The sequence below is a fragment of the Apis cerana genome, linkage group LG1 (genome assembly GCF_029169275.1).
Source record: "Apis cerana isolate GH-2021 linkage group LG1, AcerK_1.0, whole genome shotgun sequence".
NCBI lineage: Eukaryota > Metazoa > Arthropoda > Insecta > Hymenoptera > Apidae > Apis > Apis cerana.
Window position 1 is genome coordinate 14,157,702 of NC_083852.1, and position 25,397 is coordinate 14,183,098.

The 25,397-nt window shown below is 24.1% G+C and overlaps 1 protein-coding gene and 2 long non-coding RNA genes across 4 annotated transcripts in view; 2 read left to right on the top strand and 1 right to left on the bottom strand.

Annotated features, from left to right (window-relative positions):
* Nucleotides 1-25,397, bottom strand: part of LOC108003597 (cysteine-rich motor neuron 1 protein) — a 262,593-nt gene that overhangs the window by 171,308 nt on the left and 65,888 nt on the right. The window lies entirely within an intron of this gene.
* LOC133666142 (uncharacterized) overlaps nucleotides 1-25,397 on the top strand; it is a 171,464-nt gene that overhangs the window by 80,178 nt on the left and 65,889 nt on the right. Inside the window, exon 3 of one of the 2 annotated variants that reach the window (XR_009829865.1) lies at nucleotides 4,475-5,369. The exons of the other annotated variant lie outside the window; for it this stretch is intronic. This is a non-coding gene — a long non-coding RNA (uncharacterized LOC133666142). Of the gene's footprint in view, nucleotides 1-4,474; nucleotides 5,370-25,397 lie in introns of those variants that run through there. 2 annotated transcript variants of the gene reach the window in all.
* Nucleotides 10,603-23,659, top strand: LOC133666144 (uncharacterized). The gene is made up of 3 exons (XR_009829868.1): nucleotides 10,603-10,814; nucleotides 22,899-23,068; nucleotides 23,521-23,659. It is a non-coding gene; the product is annotated as an uncharacterized LOC133666144 (long non-coding RNA).

The window sequence follows — 25,397 nt, forward strand, 5'->3', positions numbered from 1 at the left end:
TACTATGCTATAACTATTATGTTATTAATTACTATTAAATCAATTAATTACTTGTTTAAACAAAACAAGTTTGTTTGTCAAAACAGAAATAAATAATTTTTGCGGGAGATTGTTTATCAAATCGAAATAACCACTCTCAGAGAAATTTACTTAAAATCTAACAATTCTTCAATTTCAAAAATTACATCATCTGTAGAAAAGAAAGTTGTTGCATTAAAATCTCTAAATAAAAGATACATCTTAATCAAATATCTAGTTCAAGATTTGCTTTATTTAAAATATAAACCTCAATATATCAATCTTTATTATAAAAATCCAGACTTCAATATTAAACATATTATTAATTATTTTTGCAAAGCAAATTGTACAATAATATATTTTCCTTTAATCGTTTACTCATACTACTCATAACTTTCTGCAGTAAAATATAGATATCAACTAAAGATTCATATAAATTATAACGAACATATAACACATAAAAAAATATTGATTCAGATTAAGTATTATATTTTTTATATTCAATGTACGCATTTGAAATGGAATTACAATACATGTCATGAAGCGAAGAAGTAAGTATGAAATCCTCAATTGTTATTACCGAATTTTTTTTGTAAACGCAGGCTTTTTGTATCAATTTAATATTATCAAATTAAAAATCTCTTATTTGTGACATGTTTTCATTATGAATACATAGTATTGAGATATATCGATTAAAAGAAACGTCAGAAAATTAATATTGTCAAATAAATGATTTTCAAATATTTTTAAAATACAAAATAGTAAAGCAAAGATATAAAATAATTACAAATAAACTTCTCACTTCTATAGGACAAGTAGACACATACTTAATAAAACTAGACAAAACCCACATGTTCTAACAAATATAACTCTTTACTAATTATCTCACTTCATCTTGAAATTTCATTTCTTCAAACTGCAATTAACTGTACTTAAGAATGCTTAGAAACCATAGATATTACTTTTATAAATCCAATAGATATATAAGGTGATCGTAATATATGTAAGAAAGTTCTAAGTAAAATCACACCAACATTAAATATTTATCTAAAAATTCATCAATCAAACAATTTCTCCATCATTTGAAGAATAATGAAAATAATTGCAGTTTAAGAGTGAAAAAACTGATAATAATTGAAAATTATAAAAGATTAGCCTATTCAATCATTGTTATTATTATTATTAAATATCATATATTACAATATTTTCGAAGAATCAACTCGACCTACAATTATTGAGAAAATAGTATTTTAATAAGCAATTTGATTTTAGAATTAAATATTCTACCATATTGTAAATTTCGAAAATTACAAAACATCTCAATGAAAAACATAAACTTAATTCTATTTAAATTATTCTTGAATTTTTCTTGAAAGCATTTAATGTTTAATCATACAATGGACTGATTTACAAGTTAAATAAATTAAATATCGCCAATTGCTGAAATAATATATTTTCTAACAGTACAAGCAATGATTTTAGCAATGCCTAGGAAGCTCTCCACAATCAAATTAATTGAGCACGAACTCTATGAATCTATTTTAGGATTTATCCTCTTCAATATATGATAATAATTGATTCAATAATAATATTCCAGGATTTATTCTTTTCAATATGTGATAATAATTGATTCAATAATAATACAATGATAGTAATATTCTTACATTCAACAATCTGTGGTAAAGACACAGCATTCATTTGTGATAACTATTTCAAATTGTCAAAAAATTTCATCATTATCTTAATGAAGAGTACTTCATCTAAATCAAACTCAACATCAATTCACACAATATAAAAATAATGCTCTTCACAAAAAAAACATCAACATTCTATAATCCAATTATAAACAATTAATATATAGAAATAGAAAAACAAAGTGAAATTTTCAAATAAATCTTGATTGATAAAAACAGGAATAATTTTAAATGAAACTCTAGAGAATTCTCTATCAAAATTTCACTTGTTTATACATATAATTATATACTGCAATATTTTATATTGCAAAAATATTAAGTGCAATTAATCTTATATTAAATTATAAATTAATTCATAAAACTATATATGCTTAGACATGCTTCTTATAGTTTTATTAGTGAATGAAATGAAATGAATAACATTTTTTACAATGTTTTAAACAAATTATATAAAATAAAGAATCTTTGAAAGAAAGAAAGGTTTATTCGGACAACTTGTTAGATAAATTGTACTTAAAGATTAATATAACATATAATATAACATAATATATATATTTAAGAACAAAAAAAGAAATCTTCTTAAGTTCTTTTTATATAATTTACAGTTTTACAGACTGAAAAATAAATAGAATACAAAAAAATATATGTCATAGATTCATATGTGTGATCAAATAATTATTACAGTTTACTTGTATGAGTCTATTCGATATATCGAGTGATTTTTCGTATTTGTTCCGGCAGCTTGCACAGGTCAAAATAACTGCACATATTTCATGTACGTTCCGGCAGGTTTGCTCGCAAACCAGAGCGTGTATGAGCATAATATACAAAGTATTTCACTTAAAATTACTGTTTTCACTTTTTTTTATTATTATTATTCGCAGCGAGAAATGAATAGTTTCAAAAAGTATATATTCTCATGTTTTTATTTTTTTATGGATGGATGCGTTAAGAACTTATGAAGATCAGTTTTATTTTCTCAAACTACTTATATATTAAAATGTAATAGCTATTTCAGACCAAAAATGAATTGCATGTCTTCCATCTAATCTGATGACTTTATTTATATTATGTATAAGATCATTATATATATTTTATAGTGATTATTAATTGTTAAAATTTACGATTATTCATTATTATATTAATAATAATATTATAAGAATATTATTATATTAAAAAGTGCCTTGTAGTTTTACATATTTCGAATAACGTCATATTCAATTGAATTATTAATTTACTAATTTTCATAATTTATTTCCAATAAAAATATTCTGAAAAATTATGTTCATAGTAATAAATTTTATTAAATTTTTATTTATTGATACTTTGATATCAAGCGAATAAATATTTTTTTATTATAATAAATTATTATAATATTTCTTATTTTTTTCAATTAATTTAAATATAATATTCGTAAGACTAGAATTTATATTACATAATATAAACAATTAATTTTAAATATTAAAATGCGTTTTTATATCTTCATAATTAAAAAAACAATAAAGATTTTATTTTATTATTTTATTGAAAATATTCCTCAATAAATTATTGAATAGATACTTGAATTGGTAGATGGTCTTTGCATTTTTCGATTAAATTTAAAGTTAAAGTCAATTTTTAAAAAAAAAGTAGTTTAGTTAGAAGATATTTTAACTTAAATTTCATAAAACTTATTATTATATGAAAAATAAAGAATACACAATACTTATTCGTGTTTTTCTTTTATAATATATTTTATAAAATTTAAATTATGTTCTAAATTAATAACTTTTTTATGGAAAATATCAGTTGCATCAAATAATATCTAAAAAAAAAATATTCTAAAAAAAAGTAAATTTTAAAAAAAAATTTGAAAAAATGCTGATCTTCAAATGATCTTTATATCTTACAAAAAATATATAATATTAAAATATGTATGTTTGAAACTATTCAATTTTTATTCAAATTTATCGTTGAAAATAATAATAATAATAAAAATCAAAATCACTATACATAAAATAAGTAACTATAACTATATAGTAGATCTTTTACTTTAATTAGTCATTAAATATAATCTTGCTTACTTACTCAATATATCACTGATTTTTAAAATGCACGTATCATTGGTGTTATTCGCAAATAAAATAAAAACTGATAAATTCATAATATTAAAACAAGGAAAGTAATTACGAATATTAGAATACAGATAGTGAGACATATATAATGAATTTAAAACGCAAAAATCTCACAAAGAGAATGATATAAAAAAATATATTATTTTGAACTTTAATTATTTATTTTGAACCAATATTTTTTTCATTTTTAAATTTGCAACTTTTTTTTGTAATATTTAAATAATTAATACAGCTTTTTTCCTTTTTATAAGCTGCACCCTATAAATTGAAGAACTACTATTTTCGAATGATGATTACGAATACCATCTCCTGTTTTGCCACAATATTCGAAGCCTTATCTTCCATCATTTCCCATATTATTAGAATTAAAAAATGAAAACGAAGGTTTCCTCAATACTGTCGTTTTTTTTTTCGCGATTGAATGAAACGACCAGATATTAACCCAAAACGGATATTCGACATGACCAGGACAATGAACAAATGGTTTATGACGATTGTGGCAAAATCGTTCGCTAGCGAATTCTAGACGATTTTCAAGGGAAGACTCGTTCTTCTCCCTCTTGACCCTCTTTCTCGTATTCCCACCCTCTTCCATTCTCTACTCTCCTATCTCCTTCTACTCTCTCATCTTCCTATTCTGTTTTCTAGAAATCATCGCAGAAGCAAGAAAAGGGAGAATCCATATCCTCGACCCGACAGAGACAGATCCTGGTGGTGCCAGATCTCGAGATCCGTACCCTGACTCGAGTTGTAAGATAACGCGCGTCAGAGCTCTCGAAAGGCGCCGAGTTTACTCACGGAAAATTGCTTTGGCGTGCACCAGCCAGGGAACTAGTATGTGCATCCGCTGCACTTACTATATATACTCGTACACGTCTACGATATATCTAGGAAAACAAGGGGAGCTACACGAAATACCTCTACTTACCGAATATTGCGTTCTCGTGACGCCATATGATTTCAATTGTAATCAAATCTTTCGCTAAAAATAGATTTGGTAAATAATGGTGGTAGATATATCACAGAGGAATACCGCGTGGATACGCACATACGTAAGTAAACGCGATGCATGGAAACAGACGAAGTATTAATTTCCTGCTTCGTGCGATCTGCTTATTCGCCATCCTTGTTCCTACGTTAGCGCTATCGCGCTATCCCTTCAACGTATTACATGTGAAGTAACGTAGCGTAACGCGTTAATGCCACGAGAGGAACTCGTGTGTCTTCAAATTCCAAAAGGTGGATTAACGTGTACATCCACTCGAGATCTCGAGGATAGTGCCGCTTGACCTCGGCGCTAACGCTTCGGTTAACGTTCATTCAACGCGAAATGCAAACAAGTCGTTTTTCTGCCTTTTCTCCTCAACAATTGTTTACCTTTTCGTTCTTTTCACATTTTTCCTCTTTTCTTGCTTAATTACAGATTATTCATTTCTCGATTTTTTACGAGGAATTGCGTAAGAACGAAACATGTATCGATCCGATACAATATTTTAGAAATTATTTAAATATCTGGAAAAATTTAATTCAACGCATTTTTAATAATTGGTAATGCTTTCATAAATATTTACAGAAAGATATCGATAATTTTTTTAATATATTGCCAAGATCGCTGAATAGTGTTGTTAAGGTTTTAATTGATGATCATTTATTGAAAAGTTATCAATAAAAAAAAATTAGTTTAAAATTATAATAATTATAAATTTAATTTTAACTATTAATCAATTTGATGCACTGAATTTGAGTTAATTTTCTCAATCCGATCGCCTTACGGTCTTGTAAATAACATTTTTGTATTATATTAATAATTATTTAATTTTTAGTTCAGCTGCTCGTTATTTGTTACAAGAAACTATTTATATCGAAATATTTTTAATTTAAGAAATATTGTAATTTCAATCTCATAAAATTCGTCGTACGAAAAACAAAAATGCAAAGCAATATTCTACTACTGCTCATGCTCTCCTTTTATATAAGTTTTACAAAATAAAATATCTTCTAAAAAACTAAAGATTCTTCAACATAGAAATGTAGTAATACTTTTTTTTAAAAGAAAATATACCGATTGAAATAATAAAAATTATACAATTTTATTTAAAATTAAAATTAATATATTCATATCTCTACGCGCCAATCTATAGAAAAACTATTACACTGTATTTCTGTCTGAAACATTTTTTCATGTTATTTGTATTTTTTTAAATATTTGAACGTTTCCGGTTCAAACCAAACATATATCGCGATTGTGAAACTTCAAAATATATTTCCGAAATATTGTTCGGTTATGGTATTATGGTCCAAGATAAGTCCAGTTATAATTTAAAATTTAATCTCGAACGCAACGCAAACTGCGGCTTCAACTCGATTTAAGTCGTTCGAAACGTTGTCTTACATTCGAAACAAAGGCTTCTTTATGAACGTCACTTTGCTTACTCGGTTACACGTTGCTCCGCGATATCGAGACATCGGTTTCGTAATATTACCTGCACGTGTACTAAAGGCAAATAGAAATATTTGGCGCGGTTCCACTTTCCTTCCACCAAGAATGAAATTTCCAAGAGAAACTTTTCGCCACGTTTTAATAAAACAAGAGGAACTTTTCAATAGGACTTTGGCGAACTTTCGATCCTTCCTTCGAATTCCCCGAGAAACTTGTCCTCGAAAAGAATGCGTATTCATTTTTTCGTACGAGTAAATCTTAAGAAAAAATTCGATGCGACACAATCATCCGCTTCCGCCTCGAATACATCCGCTAAGCCGAAAACGTTGTAGTACGGGTATAGGGAGAAAAAAGAAAATCGCAAAAGCGGGACAAGTGACTCGTATGGAGGAGAGTAACGTGAAAACGGTTTCTCCAAAACACCGAAAAGTTTCTCTTTGCGCATTCCGATTCGTCTATAGAGAAACAAAACATGAACCGGAAACCGGAAAGTGTTTTTTGTCCGTTTATATTGGATGAACTAGTGTATTTGTACCGGTTATTGTGTACTTTAGCATCACTTCCAGAGTTTTTGTTAAAATAAATATTTTCTTTTTTTTTTCTTTTTCATTTTATTCAAAATGTAATTTAATTTAATATTTTTCTTATTAGAAATTTTTGCAAGTAAAATAACGTCAAATAAAAATAATAAGAAAATAATAAAAAGAAATTGTATAACTGTTATTACACTTCGATAACTTTTATCAAAGTTCTTTTACCAAATTTTATATTCCTGAATACATTGTTTGTTTGTGTAAGTTGTTGTGTAAAGTTTTATCAAAAATATCATAAAAAAATATCATGAAAAACTTGAGCACTGTATAATACAGTAAGAAACTTTGCATTTCTTAAGTTTCTTAAAAAAAAAGATATTATCAAATTAAACAAATTACATCATTTTTGAAATTCAAAAAACTTTTTAATTTGATAGTATTACAATTTGCATTATTATAATGTTTAACGAATAATTATTTTTAACTGTAATTAAAAAATATATATAGTTTAAGTGAACAAAAATATTTAAATACATTTTTTATTTTTATAATTTTTATAATAAAACCTTCCTCGCTTTTATTTATTTCTTTGATATTTAATTTTTCACATATATCTTGTTCTATTAAAATCATTGCTAAATTTACTAATTTTTTATGAACTATAATTGACGTTAAATAATTTTTAACAAGTTTTAATACTGGAAAATTATTATTCACTATTAGCAATAGTTATAAAATTTTTAAAACTATTGTAAGTCTTGAGAAAATTAAATTATTTATATAAATGAATTTTAAAAGGATTTTTCAGTTGTTCTATGCATAAATTTAAATCATTATCATTTTCCAATGATTGATTTACCGATATACAGTATTAATTTAAACATTACTTTACAAAGAAATTCACGTAATCCGAAAATTCTGACTTTAATGAAAGTTCGCAAGTATACAGATCATAACAGATTATATATAAAGTAATTTCTTTGTTAACGGAAAATTTCTTTGAGAAAATGAAATCAACCTTCAAAGTTTTAGATAGAATATTAAATTCTGAAAATTTTATAATTTAAAATTTATTATTATTGTATAGTTACAAAAATGTATTTAAAAAAAATTTGTTTGAGAAAATAAAATTTAACCTCCAAAGTTTCAGATAGAATATTAAATTTTGAAAATTTTATAATTTAAAATTTTATTATTATTGTTTCTCGTATAATTACAAAAATATATTTAAAGAAATGAAAATGCATTGAAAGTTTGAATATTTCTTTCACTTCCTTAAAATGATATTTCGATAAAAAAAATTATATTAAAAATAATTATGCTTTACGTATTCACAAATTTTTATAAATATAAAAAATTGTTCGTTGAAATTTTATTAAAAAATAAAAAAATGTTCATGAATCATATGAATATAGCGTGGAAAAAATTATAGGATGTGATATAAATATATTTAAATATTTTATTATTGAAAGAAAAAAATATATGTTTTATATCTTACAACAATATAGATACTCTATAAGTACTTTAAATTTTTATACAATAGATAAGTAATATTCTAAATATAAATACTAATACTCTAATACTCTAATACTAATACTCTAATACTCTGAATTAAATATTAAGTTGTATGATGTACAAAAAAAAAGTGAGAAAAAAAATTTTGAATAGAAACTTGTTTTAATTGTAAAATATTAATAAGACATTGATAAAAGATTAAAAATGTTTAATCAAATATGATATTATATAATAAATTCTATTTATAAATTACTTTATTGTATAACATTTAAAAAACAGAATTAGAATTGTTTTATAAAATTTTTTATTTTTATAAATTTCGATAGTTTTAATTTTTAATCTTTACCATTATAAATTGTTTTCCATCCGTATATATAATTCTTGACAAATTGGGCTAAATATTTTTAAATTATTTCATTCCGACATATTTTTAGAAATAAAATATCGTTTTAATTATTTCACTAATTTCAGAGTACATATATACAGTATTATTTTGCTGGAAAATACAATTACTGCAAACTACTTTCATGAAAATTCGTCTAGTTATTTATTAATTTGATACATTATTCGCTATTTATATGAATTTGTGAAAAATTCATTTTAATTTTGCCGTGGTATTTAATACCGGTTCACATTACCTTCGTCCGTTTGTCGACAGCTAAAACATTCATCATCTCTCTTCAAATCGTGAAAATAAAAATCCCATCTGTTTTTATTACTCAAAATTACATTTTTCCATTTCTTTTTCTAAAAAACATGATTTTGTAGAAAATTAAACACAATTTTTTGCTTGTTCAATACATATGCTTCATTGTGTAGAATACGATACATTTTTTACAGATTAAACTCTCGTCTTTTCAATGATTTTTCTAGCAGTTTTCCTAAAATAAAAAACAACTTATAGTATATATATCGAATTCTATCGTAAAAATACAATAAAATAGAATTAGATTATAGCAAAATTTTTTCTTTTTTATAAATTTTCGAATTTTCTATTTAATAATTTTCTAATTTTCAAGCTGTTATAATTTATTGTTGGAGACAAACAGCAAACGATAAAATTTCTATTATCTTAACTGAAACGTAATGTAGAATGTATTCGAATAACTCTATTTTTGTATTCAAGATTATTTATTGTGAAATATATTGCAAATATTAATTAGAAACTTTTAAATCAAAATTCAACAATTTTCTTTAATATCTCAAATTTTTTTAATTGTCAATTAAACGATTTTATTAATTATGTGTATTAATTTATTATAATTATGTTATTATTAATAACATTATCACGTTTATTAATAATGTCATTAACAATTTATTCTTTCTCTCTACATTTCGAACTATTTTAAACTCGTTACGAAAGCAGAGAATGCATCTGACTGGTTATAAGAATAGAATTCGAATTATTACTGGATTCCATGTTCTCTTTCTTCTACATTATTTTTTATTTTCGTTAAATTTGTTTTATTCATATTGCACACTTGTTGTACACTTCTATTATTATTTGATTTAATTTATCTTATCATTATTAACTTATTAGTCATTCAATTATAATATTTTTAAACTTGTATATAACATCATGTTTTACGTAAAATACATTTTGTCAGCTTCTCTCATCATTGATATTTTTAAATTTTTTGATGTATTTTCAGTATTTGATAATAACTTTATATTTAAAAACATCGTATGATGATAAATAGTGATTAAAGAAAGCGAGAGAAAAAGAAAGAGAGAAAAAAGAGAAACTATAAAAATATATTGAGCATAAATACTTATAGCAAGATATACATTTCTTGTTTATTTTTTAACAAATTCCAATTATAAAAAAATTATAGAAATTCTGACAATCAAAATTTACCAATGTTGCTATATTTACATTTACTTCTTAATGCTAATTATTGTTACTAGAAAAGATAAAAATCAAAAATACATATATTGTATATCCTCTCATTTTGTCATCGATTAAAATCAATTCGTGTTTAAATTTTTTTCACTCTAACTTCTTTCTTATAAGTAATTTAATATATGTATTTATTTACATACATTTAATATTTATATATGATATGAAAATTCATATGATATAAATCCATTTTTTTTCTTTTAATTATAAAAAAATATTTTATCATTTTGTTTGGTATCGTAACAAATTGAAATTTATTTATCATAATGTAACAATGATGACTTTTGAAAATTATATTCACGATATTTCAATCGATTTTTTTTTAAATTTGTTATCATACGTATCGTGCGCCGCATTGTTACGTTATCAAACGAGATAAATAAATAGCATTAAGATTTTTGTGGCAAAATTTTTCTGGTAAACATAATCATTGAAAAATGGAAAATGACGTCATAATATCACATAATTGAAAATATGTAGTACTGCGATTGATGGGGAACGAGTATAAAAGAATGCGCGACACTATGAATGGCTTGCAATTCGGCAACTCGAGTAATCCCGGATTATCGGATGTCTTCCAATATCGACCAATACTCTTAGGTAACAGACCGAGATGATTTTTGTATTTCGACGAAATTGCGATAGCTTGGAGTGTACACGGTATACGGTATCTGAAAAATTGTTAATATTCACGATGCAATGATAAATATATGTATATATTACATGTCTAAAATTTAATTCGATATTTTTATATTAAATTATTTATAACTCTGATTTAAACATTTTTAACATTTCATTTTAAGATACGAAAAGAGTAAATATAAAATTTAAAATATACAGAATAACAGAGATATGTGCGATTTCAATGATTGTTATTCAATTTTTTCTTATATACATAAAAGATGAATTTTTTTTTTAGTTTTAGTTATACGTAAATATTCGTAAAAATATGTTTATCTTTATGTAGATTCAATGAATAAATGAAAATAAACATTTCTTAAGAATTCCTTTTAAATTAAAGATAAGATAAGAATATAATAATATTGTATTGTCAGAAATTTTATATGTATAAATCAATTTTTTCAAATTATTTTATTTATGTATATTTTCATTTATAAGATAATTGTTATTATCTTTAAAAATCAAATCGTTCAGAAAAATTTTTCAGAATATTTTTTTATTTAAATTCCATTAAATATTTCAATTTATCAAAATTTAATCAATATTTATATAGTTTTAAATTAATTTTTTGGAATATATCTCGAAAATTAAAGTTTATTGTTATATACTTAATAGAAAAAAATTGTTCAAAATGATGTCCTTGACAATATATTTCAAAGTCGTTAAAATCAAAAGTGTTAACTCTATTATTCTGTATAATTATTGAAAAAAAATTTTACATATAAAAAAAAATTCTTTCAATTATATATCTTTTTCAAAAAATATGAAAAAACATTATTTATTTCAAAAAATCAAGAAATCTATCTATATTCGGATTATTTTCCTTTGTTTCATTTTTATTTTATTATTATTCAAATTTTTTCGATGTTATTTACTAAATTTATACGTATGTAAATAGAATGAGACACGTAAAATAAGCCATTTCAATATCTTGGTTAATAATTATTAAAAAAAAATGTGCATAATATCGAGAGACACATAATTTTATGTAAATAATTGTTTGATGAATGATTTGTTTTTTTTTTTTACGTTTTCTAGTGGAGTATTTTAAAACATGTTTAAGACTATTCAAGATTGAAGGTCAACAAGCAAAAAAAAAATAATTTATTTTATGTGAACGATAAAACTTTATTGTAATTCTTTCGATTATGTTAGTAATATCATACGATAATACGAATCATCGAATGCAAACAAACATTCAATTACATTGCCTCATTATTTCTGTACTTGATGAATATTATTGTTAGCTTGCGATATTTGATCCATATGCAATTTCTAATTTTCCAAATATATTATTCAAAGATGAAGAAAGTAGATATGATCTATATTTATCGAGTGCCATCAAATTATGAAAGATATATTTGTATGCAGAAAAGTTTTCTAAAAGTATTAGATTTTCCTAGTCAAACATTATAAAGGATTTTCAGAAAATTGGGAAAAATAAATAAATAAAATTCGTTATATATTATTATATATATATATAATATAATTTTCTTTTGCAGTTTCCCTTCAATAACTTTCATTCATATTCTACTTGTTTTAAATTAATCAAATTATGCACATTTCGATATTATTGATTTGATATATTTTTTTTTATCAATAACAGATATTCAATTTATTTTGCTTTATTATATAAAATGCAAAAGAATATCGATGATTTTAATAAATAATATTCAAAAAAGTATTTATTTTAGAAAAGTATTGAACTTATAAAATTACTTAAATTTTATATTTAAATCCCGCACGTTTCCACAAGGTACAAGGGAATAGAAAATAAATGGCAAGGGAGTGTGACGCGTGTTCAAAATTCAAAGATGATCAGAGGCCTTCGATTCGATTCGGTTCGGTTCGATTCGGTTCGATTCGGTTCGATTCGGTTCGATTCGGTTCGATGCAGTTGCATTGTGTTAGCGAGGAACATTTGCGATCGATTCGCAAAACCAACCCGTTATTGGCCGACCCAAAGCTATTTTACTTTGTGATTTCGAAAACCGCAATGTCCTCTTCGATTTTCAACTTTTCGTCCCGTTTTATTTTCTAAAACAAACACCTGTTTCGCTTTTCATCATCACTTTTCTCAGTGTCGTATTGCGTTTCGCTTATCAACATTTCACAAATACATATTACCAGAATAATATACGAAAACCCAAATTTTTATCAATTAATCTTTCACATTAATTTCCGATAAAACCAAATTTATTTACGAACGAATTAAACCGCGAACCCGTATTCGTTTCATTCGTAAATTTTTTAATTTACCTTTTGATGAAATTTTTATTTTCTCAGTTTCGTCCTATTCCGTCCTATTTCGCGCTGTTCGCGAAACTAGCTTTTCCGTTGCTCGTGAAATTTTTACAGAAAGCAACACTATTCGTGGCCAGCCACGTTTTTTAGTCGAAATTTAATCCTGCATCGCCTCGCGTCGTCCGGAAGATTTACGACAACGAGGGAGGGGGAAAAAAAACTGGCCACTGCTTATAAGGAAATTTTAAAACTCACTCCACCTTCCTCTTTGCCAACTAAATTTAAAATAAAACTATTTTTGAAAATGCTATCCCCGACGCATGTATTCTTCAGGGGGTTTCATCAACAAGCGGGTTTTTTTCTCTCCCCCCTCCCCCCCAGAGTTGTATTTACCGAGACGATGCAAGAATGCCAAATAACAAAGTAGATACCGGTTTTGCGCACTCGCACTGTAAATTCTGGTCGTGAACGTCCATTGAACGAAAAATATGCAGGAATGGACGATAAGATGGTGATCATTTTTCGTTTTGACAACACACACGTTTACATTGAAAACCAATTGAATCGAGAAAATTCGATTAGTTAGGTATCGAATGGTATGATGGTATCTTTCTTGTTCATAAAAAAAAAAAACATCCATTTCAAAGTTTTTCACAATAGTCGCTCTTGAGATTAATTTGAGCTTAAAAAAATTTTTACGATAGAATTTTTTGCCGATTGAACTCTTAGACCTACATTTATTCGAAAGTTTTTCTTATTATAATGCAGTTTACTTTGAAATTATGTATTATTGATTATAATATTGTTGAAGAAGAATGCAATTGAAGTTTATAATAGATATAATTGAATCGATAATTCATGATATAAAATTAAAGAAAATTATGTATTTGTACGCGCCTAATAGTAATATTATATTTCCTATCTTTTTTTAACTTGAATAATAACAAACAATCTTTTTCTAAACAATAATCTTCGTTGTTCGTTTGCATAAAATAATTGAGAAGATAATGAAAGGAATAATTAAAAGTTTTTTTTTATTATACTATATAAATATATAAAGATAGAACACATACATACATTTTCATTAATATAAAATATAAAAATTTATTACTTTTCTTTACATAAATTGTCTCCTTGTCCAACTTTTTTTTTTTATAGATATTTTTCAACGACGCACATTCATTTCGAAATTTATATTCGGATATCAATTTTCAAATCAGTATAACATTATCTCTACTTGCGATTAAATCATGATATATCGATTATCGATTACAAATAAGTAACGTTCTCAGACAGTTGGAGATTTTTTTTGTTTGATTAAAAATAAATATCAGTTGATATTTTTTTTTTTTTTTTACTATACATTTTTGATGCGTCTAAATTACACGTAATCGATGCAGTTGCGTAGAAAGCGAGCATTATATCGATCGATTATCGATTGACATTCATTTTTAATGGGACGACTAAAACCGGCTGGCGAAAACCGGATAATGTGAGAAGGCTCTTGAGATTCAAACATAATAGGTTGCGGTCGTGGTGCAGACTAGTCGAGTGATTAAGAAAACAAACCATTTAAAACGAATGCGCTAGCGCATTTGTACGGTAGCTGAGAAAGTTGACTAATCAGCTACATTGTGATCGTGACTCGTTCGCTATAGTTTTATCCTTACTCTCGAACCTAGTATCGAGTGTGAAATATTCGCAGAGAACAATTCGCAATTCACTCGTATTTTCAAAAAATGCTTGGATAAGTTGAAGAAAAAAAAATCTATAAAGAATCCCTTCGTTTTAGCAAATATTGACATATGTATACATTTACATTAGACTCGCGCGATTTCCATGATATGTTACAGAATTGGTCGACTGTGACTACTTTCGAGATTCGAGCGCCAAGGATCGAAACATGGAATAAATCCAAACTTCTGCTGCTTTATTTTTTCTTTTCTATATTCAATATTCAGATAGATTCTTTTGTATTTTCCAGATGAATGAGAAACTTCGTAAAAAAAAAAAAAAAAAGAGAAACTCCCTTTATTTCACGTATAAAATTGAAATTTCTTATTTTTCAATATATTTCTTTGGTCTTTCTTCTCTCTTCTTTGGTAAAAAGAATATTCTCTTGTAAATTCCTAATGTGTAACACAGATGGAATTTCGCATGAACATTGTTATATACATGAATTTGAGTACATATTTATATTAACAGGCGATTATTTATTTATATATTAAATACGTTGTTGCAAAACGAAACAAAAATATAATAAAGTATATCTATATTTATTAGCAAAAGTTAAGAAACAAATTAATCGTTTGCGAATTTATTTATACTTCTCTTGCTATGAAATGAAAATGATTGGAACTAAAACAATATAAGAAAATAATGATTCAAACATATATTATTATCAATAAATAATACATTTTTTTTTAATATATTTATACAAAGATTAGGTAAAGAGACAAAATATAAAGAAATTTGTAAATGATTAGATTTTTAGTTTTTGTCAATAAATATATGAAGGAAAATTGATATTTTAAACTATTACAATTTTGTAAAAAAAAAAAATCATACAATAATCAATTTAATTAAAGCGTGAAATTTTTACTTTCACAGTTTTATGTTTTCTTTATATAAAATATAAAAAATAAAATATATAAAATAAGAAATAAACAAATAGAAAAGTAAAGATACTCAAAAATTTGAAAAATTCAATTAGCTATAAAAAAACTTTTGTCACTAAATCCTCAATAGATTTGAAGATTAAAATTTTTTCTTTACAATAATCTTTCAAAAGTTTGTTATAAAATTTTTTTTCACCAAGTGATTGAATTTTAAACACAATCAAAAATGATGAAAATTTAATTTAGTTTTTTGAATGTTTATCATTTAATTCTAATATTAAAAATTTAATAACTAGCGGAAAAAATTGTAAGCAATTTTTAAGAGATATTATAAAGACTTCAATCTTCAAATCTATTCTAGATTCAGTAATGAAAAAATATTTTCCATACTTTCATTGATTAAATTTTTCAAATTTTTTGAAAAGAAAAGTTTAAATCTTTATTATTTTATTTCTCACATGATGTAAAATTATTTTTGAAATAAATGAATTCACTGTAAAAATAAACTTACAGATTTTAAAATTTTGATGGTTATGTGATAAATATAGTTTAAAATATCGATATTTTCATCGAATATAAATATTCTTATGCATATATGTTTTTAAAACAAAGCAAAACTTGTATTAAACTGTGCGTATTGTTAAAAGAAGAAAAAAATAGGAAAAATTTTTTAATATTTTTGATAAAAAAGAATAGGAAGAAAATAAAAAATATAAAAAATTAGAATAAAAATTAATAATAAAATAGAAATCTTAATAAAACCGTATAAGCATATGAATATTTAAGATTCTATAAGTCTATAATCTTTTAGATTAAAAAATAAATTATCAAATAATTAAAACTGTAATTATTAAATATTTTTATAGTGAAAATATTTATAAAATAATAAAAATAAAATTTTCTTTTTTTCCAATTTTACTGCATAGAAAATCATGTTACGATATTGTTTTCAATTTAAATTAATAACATATATTGAAAATATTAAAAATAATCAAATTTTTCGGATTTTAACCAGTATACATAGTCTATCCGTTACAATTTAGCTATACATTAAAATATAACAATTAATAAATAATAGTTTAAAGCATAATTCTATTACTCAGTTTTACATTATACAGTTCTATCCAACTCATGTACAAACATAATCTATTAATTATAATTAAATATGAAAATGAAAATGATCGACATTAATTTTTGAAATGCGATATATATATAAATATAAATAGATAATTAATATATGTTTAAATATCTTCTCTATCTCTATTGAAATCTCTCTATCTCTATTATAATACAAATAATTTTTATTACAATACAAATAATCTAAAATAAAATTAAAATACGTGAATTTGATGACTAATATACATATTTTGTAAAAAAACAACTTTAATAAATAATTTTCAATATGAAAATTATTAAATAATGATAATATGTTTTGAATTAATTATGGAAATAAATATAATTTACGCTTTTGTACAAATCCTTTCTTCTAATTGATGAATAATAAGAATATTTTTACATAACAGATTAATGAAATTCATATTCATAACTTTTTTTAATATATTTTAATATATTTTTAATATAATTATTAATAATGTATACTAAATGTATATAATATAAATGTATATAAATAAAATGTATATAATAATGTATACTAAATGTATATAATTATTTTTGTAGAATTGCTTCGATAATAATAGGAACGCGATGTATAGAAAAGGTTATAAATTTAGAAATGCTCATATAGCATATACTGTACTTACAATAATACTTAAGTACGATATTGTACTTAGACATATATGTACTTGGCCGAAGTGAAGTTATGTGCACAAAGCTAGGTATCCACTTGAGAAAAAATCATTGGCTTCGAGAGTATTTCTCACAAGTAGACATTGAATTGTTTGAGAATATCGTTCAAGTATACGATTTCATTGTTTCCTTAATAAAATAATAAAAAGTAAGCATATTTTTAAGAGTTAACAGAGTTGAAGGCATACTAAAAAGTAAAAATATATAGTAATATAGTAATATATATAATATAATATATATATATATATATAGAAATATATATATATAAAGTAAAAATATATTTTTAAGATAAACATAAATGAATCATTCTAAAAAATTTTGCCAGATATTATTAATATAAATAAATTGATATTCCATATCAGTCAGAAAAAATAATATTTCCTTATATTCTATTATATATTTTTCTATAATTGTAAGAATAGATTATTTTATATTTGCTATAAAATATGTTTGCTATTTCTGTCATTCAAAGAATGAGAAAAATCCATCAACAAGAGTGGATTAAATGGTATGCAAATTTGTTGGTCATCTCAACTAATTTTTCAATAATTTTTTTATAATAAATAAAGATATTGTTCATTAATATTTTGATATTGACTATCATTTTTATTCTTTGAATTAAATTATCAATTGTGCAAAAGTAAATTCATTGTTTCTATTTTTAGTATAATATTCTTAATGTAATAATCAGCTAAATAAATAATTAAAAGAAAGATTAGACCTGAAAAATTCCGATTTTAAGAAAACATAAAAAATGGAGTTGTTCTTTTTATTATTGAATAATTTAATATTAAATTTATTTAAAATTTTATGCTTTATATTTAATATATTGCAATAAGTTATTACTGAGAAATAAAAATAGTTTTTTAATATTTAATAATAAAATATTTTATTTTTTAATGAAATAAAACACAAGTTTATTAATAATATTCATTTAAATTTTAAATCATCAAAAACATACTATTTTTAAAAGATTAAGTATAATAATCATAAACATTATCTTTGATATAAAAATAAAAATTTAATAATAATAAATTTTAATGATTACGTAAATTATTAATAAAATAAAATGAAAGATAAAAAGTGTAAAAAAATAAAATGAAGTGAAAAAGCAAAGTTTAGAATTTCTAATTATTAAAACGACAGAAAGAATTTATATATTTGTGCAATGGAGGCAAATTGTTGTGGTAACATTATACATCAAGTCACGGTAACAATTAGTTGTGGGCATATATAATTTGCAAGAATATTTTTCTTATTATATTAACTTATAATATATATTTTTTTAGTACAATATATTTTTAAATGTCATTTGATTCATAAATATAAAAAAAATCAACATTATTAATTATCAAATAATCAAAATAATAATCGGAAAATATTTAGTTATTTAATACGTATTAGATTTTTTTGTAGAATTATATTATATTATTCATTTTTAGATGTCACTAAAATGGATGACAAAATGACGTAATTGAATTATAAACGTCAATTAAAAACGTAACATTAATTTTTTTTATTTTAAAAATATAACTATCGGAATATTCCAGAATTTTTCTCAATCTTCCAATTACAAAAAGATAAGTAACACATAAATAATACATAAGTACAAATAAATAATTTTATGCTAAAAATTACATAATCTTTTTTCTTATTATATTTCTAATAGAAAGATATCATTTTTGAAAAATATTATTTCGTTTCGCATTAGTATTATCATTTCATGTGTAATTATTTTCCATAATTTTTTTTGGCATATATATTTAATTCTTCACTAATCAATTTAAATTATTTATTTTTATTTATTCAACTTCTTATAAATTTTATTATTTTTTTTGCGATAATATTTAATATAAACATTACTGAGTATTTTTATTCAATAGTTATTGAACAATTGTCTCTTCTTAAAAAAAAAAATAATAATGATAAATATTAAAAATATCAAATCTCCCTAAATTAAATTATATTTTTTTTTTTGCAAATAAAACATTTTTTTAATGTATTTTCGAAAACCTAGTCAAATGAAAAATAATAAAGCAATAACTAAATCATCATTGCCTATCATATTAAAAGTGAAAATAGAAATAATACATTTAATAATGTATAAATATATAAATAACTTTTTTTTCGAAATAATTTGATATTATAAAAATAGAAAAAAAATAATTGTTTAAAAAGTACATAGAGTTATATCAGCAAAACTCAATGTTTGAATTTTCTTCTAAATGGTATCCTCTTCAAAGTAGTTCCCTTTCAAATGAAATATACACTTGCATCAGTGACATTTTCATTGCTCAAAGCAGTGAAAATCTTTTTGTAAAATTTTATTTGAGACTTTTCATTTTGTGTCTTATAATTTCGATGATATATGATTTAAATGTTCCTTTCACTTGTATAAAAAATAATAGCCGCTGATTACTAATATCATAATTATAATAATATTTTATTTCAAATTTTCTTATACTTATAAACAAGAATATATTCATATAAAAAATTTTTTCTGCTTCATATATCGAATTATTTCATTGAAAATTGAAAAAATTTAAAATATTATATCTTTTAATTCCTGGGATGACCAATTATCTAAATAAATTATTAATTTTTTCAAATTATATAACTATAAATTATCTATGTGAAAACATAATTTTTAAAACGAAAATTAGAAAAATGATACAACAATCAAAACAAAATGAAAACATAAAAATGATATTTACGAATAAAATTATAGCAGTATTGAAACAATTCGATAAAGAATTTGATGAATATGAAAAATTTGAATAATACCATTGGAATTAAAATTCTTAAAATTAGATTTTAACAAAACAAAAATAAAAAGTGAATAAAATAATTATTCCTATTGTAAAGAATGTATAATAATTTTTTAATCAATATCATCTTTTAATGTTAATGCTTTCACTTTCCATTATTGGCTAAATTAATCTGTTTAAAGTTTGTAATGTTTAAGGATGATTTTGAATACTTGAAGTTGTAGTCAGTTCAAATCGAATTTCGGAAATGTAATTTTCGAATCCCCGAAACTAAAATTGGATCTGGATTTCGAAAGTTTATAATTACATATATGATTGTTTTTTTATGATTTTTTGGTCAAATTTTGTATCTTAAATCTGTATCTTTTTAAATTCGATTTGCATATTTTTCGAAATAATAAAAAATAAAAATTCATAAGGAAAAATATTTTATAATATTATTTATGAAATAATACTATATTACTTTAAATTTGAATGAAAGAAATTATTCTATTTTTATTTGATATTAATTTCGTGATTGTAACTATATTATCAGCAAACAATTATTCGCTGGATACTTGTTTGATAGCAATAATAAAATAATGGTTTGTTTATTATTCAATATATATTATTTTATTATACTTATTACATTTATTAAACATGTGTTATTAAATATTTTTTATTTATTCAAAAGTTCTCTATAAAAAATGCATATAAATAATGATATGTATAAACATTGTTTATATTACAATAATCTTAAATATATTGTACGGTACAAATATAATAAAATATAGTATAAATATAGTATAGTATAGTATAGTATAGTATATTCAAATTAAGCAAAATGTTATATCACATGTTAGTATAGATGATATTGCAGGTAGTGAGATTATAGTACAAGAGTAATCTACATAATGTAATAATTTAATTCATATAGAGAGTTCATACGGAGAATTTTAAATACAGACGAGTCAAATTTCTTAATCAATTTATCATAGTAGTATATTTATAAATATTTAAAAAATGGAAAAGTAAAAAAAATAGAGCAATTAATTATAGTATAAAAAAAAAGAAATATTTGTGGAATATTATAAAACATGAAAATTATAGCGATAAAAAAATATTATTTTAAATAAAAATGCAGAAAAATTTTTTGCGTTGAATTATCTTTATTCTGTAGTAGTTGTAAATTGAAAATAGTAAAAATCTTAGCAATTATCGTTAACGTATAAACATGATTTAATGAATTTTCAAATATTCCATAATTGAATCTAAAACATAATGGAAATATGAAATTATAAATGCGAAGGAAGGAGAGTAGAAAGAACGAAATATGTATGATCAATTTAGAAAATAATATTACTATTAATGAAATTGAAAAAATTCAATAAAAAAATAAAATAAAAGATAGATTATTGGCACGATAATGATAAGATTTTAAATATTGCAATAAAAGTTATGAAGAAATCAAAAGACGAATAATCAATAATAATTTCAATGAATACAGTGTATTTAAAGCTAAGAATTTTAAAATTTGAAAATAATAAAAGAAGATTCAAGAATAAAATCAGAAAAACAATTGCTTGCATTGATGATAAACGATTACATAGCGTTAATATATGTATACAATGTACAATAATTACTAAAATTTTAATTATTTTTAATTTATAAAGATTAAAAAAATGATAATATTTCATTAAATAGAAATATCTCATGAGTATCATCATGAATATCTTTTATAAAACACCTGTTATATTCTCCTAAAAAATTCTACATTCTACTTTTACTTGAAATTATTTATAATTTTAATATATTTCATAATTATAATTAATAATTGTTTTATCATAAATTTTGTTTTTCTTCATAAATTTTATTATATACATATAACATATTCTTATTACATATTCTTTATCATAAATTTTATTATTTACATATAAGTGATTTCATTTTTAATGCTATATTTAAAATGCATATTTTCATCTGTAAATATTTATTCTAGAAATTTTCATAAATAGCGAGAGCTATATTCCGATATAATTCTATCTGCTACATGTATTGATATATGAAACAAATATTATTAAAGTATACTACTATATGAATTATTATTATTATATTAATAATACTAATATTAATATATATATATATTATATATTAATAAATAATAATTTCAGACATAATTTAAATGTATTATACTATCATAAGCGGATGATAAATGTTTATCAATAAATATTTGAATATAAAATATTAATACCAAAAGATAAATATATGATGCTACAAAATCATAATATTACCATTATTCGCTTATTATTATTGTTTCTCAAAATTTCGTATTTTGTTTTGCAATTTGTAGTTCAAAACTCATTAAATGTTCAATTTATATCATATGATTTTTTTTTAAATTATTATGAATCTTCTGTATTTAATTCTCATCCATCATTGTCCATCGTTTAATCTAACATTTTCTTTTAGTTAAACGTTTCTTTTTCCTTATTAAATACACATTACAACGATTGTAACAAACTTCTTCTCGACCATTCTGTTTATGAGCATTCTTACAACTTACAATCAAATCGTATAAAATTTGTCAGAGAGCTGAATACATACATGAAAGTCAAATGGATACATTCCTGAGTATGCTTTCTCATAGTTGACTCTCACATCGTTCGAGAGCAGAAAATTTTCGAAGTACCCTCAAGTGGACACACAACTTGAAAATACTCTCGGGAGCAACTATCAAAAGAAACTCTCAGATGGACATGTAAGTACCTTAAGTTACATTTGTAACAAACTCGAGAGTCTATTGAAGATTAGAAGAAAGATTATCTTACGATTTTTTTCTCACAAGATTTATTTTGATCTCTCTCTTTTTCACACTATCCCCATAGATAGAAAAAGTGTAAATCTTACATATCGGACGCATGGTGACGCATATTTATTTAACAACGTGATCAATATTTAACAAATTGATCGTATTTACATCATTTTTGAAAGACATTTTAATGTTTATTGCAGACCCTTGAAAATTATTTGTAAAAAAATAACATTGTTATTTATTAATCTTATTATAATCAATCTGATACTCGTACACAATTTTATGAAATTTAAAATGTTGTTGAACATTGTAAGAATAAAAAAATTTTACAGAATCAATCTAAAACTCAAAATAAAATTGAGTGAAGCGATAATTCTTTTTATTGTGTTGTATAACAGCAGAGAATCAGAGAGAAAAAGAAACAGAGAGAGAGAGAGAGGGATGCAACCACGGAATTTCCAATCGAGCGAAGGCGATGGTAACGGAGCGAGAAACTACACAAAGGCACCCGAAGTACTTGGAAATAGTTTAGCAAGATAAGTTTGATGGTGAGGTGAACCTTATCGATGTCTTCTATCTCGCTTTTCCAACATCATATTGTTTCTTTGCTCGATATTGCTGCTATTAATAATCGATTTTCATAAATATTAAGATATGTAAATTATAATATAGCTATTGTATTGTTCATTCTTTTGCCGATTGATTTTTCGATTCAATTTATATATGTTAAATAAAAAAAAAAGAAAAAAATTTAAATAAAATGAAGAAATCATCGGATACGAGATAAGGATAAGGATAAGGATTTAATCATTCTTAGAAATGAATATTTATGAGAAATCAGCATTTATGATTATACAGAGTTATATCGAAGTTCGATCAACAAGATTTAATTAAGAGAGATGATCTCGAGTAATTTTTTCCTTTGCAAAAACTTTCGTTTCGGTTTTGTTAACGAATTATTAACATATTGTTATTATTGAGCAGATCGCAGCAAAAATCGAAAGGGATTCCTGATGGCTAATTTTCGATAAATATAAAAAACGATTTTGAAATGAAGTAAGAAATACAACAAAATTAAAATTAAAAAAATAATGTTTATGTTAAGAAATATTTTATGCAAAACAAAACTCAGAAAAAGTTTTTTTAATTTTTTTTTTACACATTAAAATAAGAAACAGTGCATCTCAAATGTATTAACGAAAAATAGTCAGGAAGCGCCATATCATTGACGAATCGCTAGCTTCGATATATATTGTTTGTTCAAATTTGACGACATATCGACATGACGACCGAAAAATCGTCGGTCAATCCTTTCGGAATATCTTGTAAGCACACGAGTTTCGTGAAAAAGAAAACAGGCGGAATGAGAGTGCGCCGAGCAAGAAAAATTCGAAATATTTACGTCCGGCGCGCTCCGGTTCTTTGAGATAAGAACGTTTACTCGCGAAACACTTACACGACATCAGTAAACAAAATATTGTTGCTTAAAATGTGAAACGCTGACGTGGTTCGCCGCAAAAACCTTCCGGCGATCCCTGCTCCGGAATTGTAAACACGCGTTGGCCAAGATCGCCCTCATAATCGAGAAACCGAAATGAATGAATGGAGCAGACAGAAGTGCAAGTGATGTACAAATTTCCCTTCCGAAACCGGGTGCTTTTAACATGAGGGAGACGAACGTTTCTTGGAGAACTGAAATCGCTCAGGCTAAAGCAAACATTGGAAACCCGATGAATCACTAGATGCCGCGCTATGCCGCGACTAGCAGGTATCGTGATAGGGAAGGATAGCCTCGTCTGGATACGGAAAACGGAGCACCGAGCCCAGTGTCGGGTCATAGGAGGATCAGGTCGAATGGATGCTCTTAGTGATTACATTTGCAAGTCAAACGAGCTAGTCGACAAGATGGTACGTATACTTCTATACATACAAAGGACAGGTATCAGAAAAGGGTCAAAGGACCAGGATCTAGGGACTGGGGGCCAGGATGGGGTAAAAAAAGGGAAAAAAAGGAGGAAAAAAGACGGACGAAAAAAAGGGATATCGGTCGAACGAACTTGCCTTGCCTTGAAAAGCGCCTGAAACGAGCCTAATGGGAAAGCCGGTAAGGTAAATCGGGGGTGGGTTGGGGAGGAACAAAGGGGAGAGAAGAAGCTTCATTTTGCGAGAGGGTAAAATTGGGTATGGAAAACGAAGCGAATCGTCGAAGAGAGAATGTGTCACTCTTTTCCCTTCTTCCTTTCCCTCTTTTCCTCTCCTCTGTTATAATTCGCAA